The sequence below is a fragment of the Dioscorea cayenensis genome, chromosome 10 (genome assembly GCF_009730915.1).
Source record: "Dioscorea cayenensis subsp. rotundata cultivar TDr96_F1 chromosome 10, TDr96_F1_v2_PseudoChromosome.rev07_lg8_w22 25.fasta, whole genome shotgun sequence".
NCBI lineage: Eukaryota > Viridiplantae > Streptophyta > Magnoliopsida > Dioscoreales > Dioscoreaceae > Dioscorea > Dioscorea cayenensis.
The window spans coordinates 15,080,792-15,088,807 of record NC_052480.1 but is presented as its reverse complement, the minus strand read 5'-3'; the positions used below and the strand labels follow the sequence as shown (position 1 = coordinate 15,088,807).

General features: G+C 41.9%; 3 non-coding genes across 3 annotated transcripts; all 3 read right to left on the bottom strand.

Moving 5' to 3' along the window:
- Positions 1-1,352: 1,352 nt before the first annotated feature.
- LOC120271198 lies at positions 1,353-1,459 on the bottom strand. The gene has a single exon (XR_005539819.1). It is a non-coding gene; the product is annotated as a small nucleolar RNA R71 (small nucleolar RNA).
- A 2,234-nt stretch (positions 1,460-3,693) lies between these two features.
- On the bottom strand, positions 3,694-3,800 carry LOC120271197. The gene has a single exon (XR_005539818.1). It is a non-coding gene; the product is annotated as a small nucleolar RNA R71 (small nucleolar RNA).
- A 2,234-nt stretch (positions 3,801-6,034) lies between these two features.
- On the bottom strand, positions 6,035-6,141 carry LOC120271196. The gene has a single exon (XR_005539817.1). It is a non-coding gene; the product is annotated as a small nucleolar RNA R71 (small nucleolar RNA).
- Between the last annotated feature and the right edge of the window lie 1,875 nt (positions 6,142-8,016).

Below are 8,016 nucleotides of genomic sequence, written 5' to 3'. Positions count from 1 at the left end.
ATGTGAAAATTACCCACGGGCATATGATCGTCATGAGGTCATTCACAGGGGCGAGTCCACGGCCCTGTGCCTTCTCTGGATGGGCTCATAACAGAGACACGCCTATGTGGAAATTCCTCACGGCCATGTGTATTCTCTAGATGACTTAGAATAAATCTGCAGGCTCTGTAGAAAATTCCTGAACATGTATACACACTTAGAGCTTGCCTCTATGATGCAAAATATACCAGAGAAACATGAAAAACATGCTTGAATGACCAACAACTTCACCACACACATTTAAGCACACGATAACACCAAATAATCCACACGAAAATCATAGCCACAACATCTAAAAATCTAGACACCAACACTCAACACCTTATTCATGTAAAAACTAGACTAACAGCAATAAATCAGTAAAGATTTTGGTTGCCTCCTAAGAAGCGTTTGTTTAATGATAAGTGCTTGTGTGATAAGAGTGTGAAGTATTATTTCCTTATGATGAGCATTACTTTTATCAGGTTTTAGCACTAATAGATGTGTATTTGTGTTCTTTTGCGCATGTAGGGTTGTGAAGCTAAGTATTAAGAAAAGAAGCCAAAAGTAGATCTTGAATGCATTATTTGGAGGAATCTTGGAAGGAATAAACGAGAAGACACAAGTTGGGTCAAGGATACTTGAATTTGTGACAACCTCCATGTATTCAAGCAATTATAATGAGTTGGAGGGGCATGAAGACAGTCACATTTGTGTATCCCTAATTGTGCATTGATAGCAAGATCTTCACCAATGAGGCTTTTTATTGAAGAAGCATCGCGATGTATGGCATAGACGTGTGCCCGTTTATGTTGCCTCTATGAAAAGTGTGGAATCGGCAGTGTTTTGGCGGAGCACTGTAGCAGGTTAATGTAGTAAACCACTGTAGCAATATAGTGTAGCATATATTGTTCACAGCCGGCCGAAAATGATATTTCCAAAGAATCCACACGGGCGTGTGGAAATTACCCACGGGCGTATGGAAAATCCATAAGCCCCTATGGATGCCCGATTTAAGCCCTATTTAAGCCAAGATTACAACTCCGAATTTTGGGCTAAATCCGGCATTCATCCAAATGATTTAGTAGTCAGCGCAGTTCAATAGTTTGGCCGATGAGGATCCAAACAATCACATATAGAACTTCTTGGAAGTTTGTGACATGCTGAAGATTAATGGTGTTTCGAATGATAACATTTGATTGAGGGCTTTCCCATTTTCTCTCAAAGGAAGGGCCAAGTAGTAGCTACATTCCTTGCCAAAAGCATCCATCACGACCTGGAATGAGATGGTGAAAGCTTTCCTTACGAGATAGTTTCCTCTGGGAAATTTAGCAAAGCTTCATAATGAAATTTCATTGTTTGTTCAGATGGAGCTTGAGTCCATGTTTGAGACATGGGAGCGTTTCAAGGAACTTTTGCGGAAGTGCCCACAACACAGATTACCTGAATGGATGATCATTCATACTTTTTATAATGGGTTGAACCCGAGTACAAGACAATTGTTAGATGTCGCCGCAGCAGGTGCAATGGGGAGTAAGACCCTTGAAGAAGCCCGACAGTTGGCAGAGGACATGGCCATGAGCAGTTATCAGTGGAATGCGCAGATAAGGAAAAAGGTGGTCGAGCTCCATGAAATAGATGCAGTCACTTCTTTAGCAGCCCAAGTGGAATCATTCAGTAAGAAGTTAGGCCATCTAACTTCTAATAAATTGGAGGCTATGACTACTTGCACTGGGTGTGGGGGAGGACATGCTCCATCCGGTTGGCCTATTTCTATTGGTGATACATCTTCAGCAGAGCAAGTTGACTTTGTGGGTAATTTAATGAGGAACCAAGGTAATCCATTAATAAGTGCTTGTGCGATAAGAATGCGAAGCGTTCTTTTCTTATGTTGAGTATTACGTTTCTCTGGTTTTAATGCACAAATTTTGAGGAAATCTTACTAAGGTTCAAACGTGAAGATATAGGTCGGGTTCGAGATGTGGGAATGTGTGCCAACCTTCTCGTATTCGAGTTAGCACAACTATTTGGAGGGGCACAAGGGCAGTCACATTCACGCATTCCGACTTGTGCATATAGAACAAGATCTCCACCAACATGTCCGTTATTGAAGAAGCAAAGGGTTCCACGACGTAAACGTTTGCCCGTTTGCATTACCTCAATGAAAGCATAGATTCATGAGTATTTCAGGCCGGTACTCCACAGGGGCATGTGGAAATTACCCACGCCCGCATTGTTATCATAGCGATATCCACAGGGGCAGACGCACGCCCCTGTGTCTTCTCGGGAAAAATCTCTAAGTCTCTGCAGAAAGACACACGCCCATGTGAAAATTACCCACGGGCATATGATCGTCATGAGGTCATTCACAGGGGCGAGTCCACGGCCCTGTGCCTTCTCTGGATGGGCTCATAACAGAGACACGCCTATGTGGAAATTCCTCACGGCCATGTGTATTCTCTAGATGACTTAGAATAAATCTGCAGGCTCTGTAGAAAATTCCTGAACATGTATACACACTTAGAGCTTGCCTCTATGATGCAAAATATACCAGAGAAACATGAAAAACATGCTTGAATGACCAACAACTTCACCACACACATTTAAGCACACGATAACACCAAATAATCCACACGAAAATCATAGCCACAACATCTAAAAATCTAGACACCAACACTCAACACCTTATTCATGTAAAAACTAGACTAACAGCAATAAATCAGTAAAGATTTTGGTTGCCTCCTAAGAAGTGTTTGTTTAATGATAAGTGCTTGTGTGATAAGAGTGTGAAGTATTATTTCCTTATGATGAGCATTACTTTTATCAGGTTTTAGCACTAATAGATGTGTATTTGTGTTCTTTTGCGCATGTAGGGTTGTGAAGCTAAGTATTAAGAAAAGAAGCCAAAGTAGATCTTGAATGCATTATTTGGAGGAATCTTGGAAGGAATAAACGAGAAGACACAAGTTGGGTCAAGGATACTTGAATTTGTGACAACCTCCATGTATTCAAGCAATTATAATGAGTTGGAGGGGCATGAAGACAGTCACATTTGTGTATCCCTAATTGTGCATTGATAGCAAGATCTTCACCAATGAGGCTTTTTATTGAAGAAGCATCGCGATGTATGGCATAGACGTGTGCCCGTTTATGTTGCCTCTATGAAAAGTGTGGAATCGGCAGTGTTTTGGCGGAGCACTGTAGCAGGTTAATGTAGTAAACCACTGTAGCAATATAGTGTAGCATATATTGTTCACAGCCGGCCGAAAATGATATTTCCAAAGAATCCACACGGGCGTGTGGAAATTACCCACGGGCGTATGGAAAATCCATAAGCCCCTATGGATGCCCGATTTAAGCCCTATTTAAGCCAAGATTACAACTCCGAATTTTGGGCTAAATCCGGCATTCATCCAAATGATTTAGTAGTCAGCGCAGTTCAATAGTTTGGCCGATGAGGATCCAAACAATCACATATAGAACTTCTTGGAAGTTTGTGACATGCTGAAGATTAATGGTGTTTCGAATGATAACATTTGATTGAGGGCTTTCCCATTTTCTCTCAAAGGAAGGGCCAAGTAGTAGCTACATTCCTTGCCAAAAGCATCCATCACGACCTGGAATGAGATGGTGAAAGCTTTCCTTACGAGATAGTTTCCTCTGGGAAATTTAGCAAAGCTTCATAATGAAATTTCATTGTTTGTTCAGATGGAGCTTGAGTCCATGTTTGAGACATGGGAGCGTTTCAAGGAACTTTTGCGGAAGTGCCCACAACACAGATTACCTGAATGGATGATCATTCATACTTTTTATAATGGGTTGAACCCGAGTACAAGACAATTGTTAGATGTCGCCGCAGCAGGTGCAATGGGGAGTAAGACCCTTGAAGAAGCCCGACAGTTGGCAGAGGACATGGCCATGAGCAGTTATCAGTGGAATGCGCAGATAAGGAAAAAGGTGGTCGAGCTCCATGAAATAGATGCAGTCACTTCTTTAGCAGCCCAAGTGGAATCATTCAGTAAGAAGTTAGGCCATCTAACTTCTAATAAATTGGAGGCTATGACTACTTGCACTGGGTGTGGGGGAGGACATGCTCCATCCGGTTGGCCTATTTCTATTGGTGATACATCTTCAGCAGAGCAAGTTGACTTTGTGGGTAATTTAATGAGGAACCAAGGTAATCCATTAATAAGTGCTTGTGCGATAAGAATGCGAAGCGTTCTTTTCTTATGTTGAGTATTACGTTTCTCTGGTTTTAATGCACAAATTTTGAGGAAATCTTACTAAGGTTCAAACGTGAAGATATAGGTCGGGTTCGAGATGTGGGAATGTGTGCCAACCTTCTCGTATTCGAGTTAGCACAACTATTTGGAGGGGCACAAGGGCAGTCACATTCACGCATTCCGACTTGTGCATATAGAACAAGATCTCCACCAACATGTCCGTTATTGAAGAAGCAAAGGGTTCCACGACGTAAACGTTTGCCCGTTTGCATTACCTCAATGAAAGCATAGATTCATGAGTATTTCAGGCCGGTACTCCACAGGGGCATGTGGAAATTACCCACGCCCGCATTGTTATCATAGCGATATCCACAGGGGCAGACGCACGCCCCTGTGTCTTCTCGGGAAAAATCTCTAAGTCTCTGCAGAAAGACACACGCCCATGTGAAAATTACCCACGGGCATATGATCGTCATGAGGTCATTCACAGGGGCGAGTCCACGGCCCTGTGCCTTCTCTGGATGGGCTCATAACAGAGACACGCCTATGTGGAAATTCCTCACGGCCATGTGTATTCTCTAGATGACTTAGAATAAATCTGCAGGCTCTGTAGAAAATTCCTGAACATGTATACACACTTAGAGCTTGCCTCTATGATGCAAAATATACCAGAGAAACATGAAAAACATGCTTGAATGACCAACAACTTCACCACACACATTTAAGCACACGATAACACCAAATAATCCACACGAAAATCATAGCCACAACATCTAAAAATCTAGACACCAACACTCAACACCTTATTCATGTAAAAACTAGACTAACAGCAATAAATCAGTAAAGATTTTGGTTGCCTCCTAAGAAGCGTTTGTTTAATGATAAGTGCTTGTGTGATAAGAGTGTGAAGTATTATTTCCTTATGATGAGCATTACTTTTATCAGGTTTTAGCACTAATAGATGTGTATTTGTGTTCTTTTGCGCATGTAGGGTTGTGAAGCTAAGTATTAAGAAAAGAAGCCAAAAGTAGATCTTGAATGCATTATTTGGAGGAATCTTGGAAGGAATAAACGAGAAGACACAAGTTGGGTCAAGGATACTTGAATTTGTGACAACCTCCATGTATTCAAGCAATTATAATGAGTTGGAGGGGCATGAAGACAGTCACATTTGTGTATCCCTAATTGTGCATTGATAGCAAGATCTTCACCAATGAGGCTTTTTATTGAAGAAGCATCGCGATGTATGGCAAAGACGTGTGCCCGTTTATGTTGCCTCTATGAAAAGTGTGGAATCGGCAGTATTTTAGCGGAGCACTGTAGCAGGTTAATGTAGTAAACCACTGTAGCAATATAGTGTAGCATATATTGTTCACAGCCGGCCGAAAATGATATTTCAAAGAATCCACACGGGCGTGTGGAAATTACCCACGGGCGTATGGAAAATCCATAAGCCCCTATGGATGCCCGATTTAAGCCCTATTTAAGCCAAGATTACAACTCCGAATTTTGGGCTAAATCCGGCATTCATCCAAATGATTTAGTAGTCAGCACAGTTCAATAGTTTGGCCGATGAGGATCCAAACAATCACATAGAGAACTTCTTGGAAGTTTGTGACATGCTGAAGATTAATGGTGTTTCGAATGATAACATTTGATTGAGGGCTTTCCCATTTTCTCTCAAAGGAAGGGCCAAGTAGTAGCTACATTCCTTGCCAAAAGCATCCATCACGACCTGGAATGAGATGGTCAAAGCTTTCCTTACGAGATAGTTTCCTCTGGGAAATTTAGCAAAGCTTCATAATGAAATTTCATTGTTTGTTCAGATGGAGCTTGAGTCCATGTTTGAGACATGGGAGCGTTTCAAGGAACTTTTGCGGAAGTGCCCACAACACAGATTACCTGAATGGATGATCATTCATACTTTTTATAATGGGTTGAACCCGAGTACAAGACAATTGTTAGATGTCGCCGCAGCAGGTGCAATGGGGAGTAAGACCCTTGAAGAAGCCCGACAGTTGGCAGAGGACATGGCCATGAGCAGTTATCAGTGGAATGCGCAGATAAGGAAAAAGGTGGTCGAGCTCCATGAAATAGATGCAGTCACTTCTTTAGCAGCCCAAGTGGAATCATTCAGTAAGAAGTTAGGCCATCTAACTTCTAATAAATTGGAGGCTATGACTACTTGCACTGGGTGTGGGGGAGGACATGCTCCATCCGGTTGGCCTATTTCTATTGGTGATACATCTTCAGCAGAGCAAGTTGACTTTGTGGGTAATTTAATGAGGAACCAAGGTAATCCATTAATAAGTGCTTGTGCGATAAGAATGCGAAGCGTTCTTTTCTTATGTTGAGTATTACTTTTCTCTGGTTTTAATGCACAAATTTTGAGGAAATCTTACTAAGGTTCAAACGTGAAGATATAGGTCGGGTTCGAGATGTGGGAATGTGTGCCAACCTTCTCGTATTCGAGTTAGCACAACTATTTGGAGGGGCACAAGGGCAGTCACATTCACGCATTCCGACTTGTGCATATAGAACAAGATCTCCACCAACATGTCCGTTATTGAAGAAGCAAAGGGTTCCACGACGTAAACGTTTGCCCGTTTGCATTACCTCAATGAAAGCATAGATTCATGAGTATTTCAGGCCGGTACTCCACAGGGGCATGTGGAAATTACCCACGCCCGCATTGTTATCATAGCGATATCCACAGGGGCAGACGCACGCCCCTGTGTCTTCTCGGGAAAAATCTCTAAGTCTCTGCAGAAAGACACACGCCCATGTGAAAATTACCCACGGGCATATGATCGTCATGAGGTCATTCACAGGGGCGAGTCCACGGCCCTGTGCCTTCTCTGGATGGGCTCATAACAGAGACACGCCTATGTGGAAATTCCTCACGGCCATGTGTATTCTCTAGATGACTTAGAATAAATCTGCAGGCTCTGTAGAAAATTCCTGAACATGTATACACACTTAGAGCTTGCCTCTATGATGCAAAATATACCAGAGAAACATGAAAAACATGCTTGAATGACCAACAACTTCACCACACACATTTAAGCACACGATAACACCAAATAATCCACACGAAAATCATAGCCACAACATCTAAAAATCTAGACACCAACACTCAACACCTTATTCATGTAAAAACTAGACTAACAGCAATAAATCAGTAAAGATTTTGGTTGCCTCCTAAGAAGCGTTTGTTTAATGATAAGTGCTTGTGTGATAAGAGTGTGAAGTATTATTTCCTTATGATGAGCATTACTTTTATCAGGTTTTAGCACTAATAGATGTGTATTTGTGTTCTTTTGCGCATGTAGGGTTGTGAAGCTAAGTATTAAGAAAAGAAGCCAAAAGTAGATCTTGAATGCATTATTTGGAGGAATCTTGGAAGGAATAAACGAGAAGACACAAGTTGGGTCAAGGATACTTGAATTTGTGACAACCTCCATGTATTCAAGCAATTATAATGAGTTGGAGGGGCATGAAGACAGTCACATTTGTGTATCCCTAATTGTGCATTGATAGCAAGATCTTCACCAATGAGGCTTTTTATTGAAGAAGCATCGCGATGTATGGCAAAGACGTGTGCCCGTTTATGTTGCCTCTATGAAAAGTGTGGAATCGGCAGTGTTTTGGCGGAGCACTGTAGCAGGTTAATGTAGTAAACCACTGTAGCAATATAGTGTAGCATATATTGTTCACAGCCGGCCGAAAATGATATTTCCAAAGAATCCACACGGGCGTGTGGAAATTACCCACG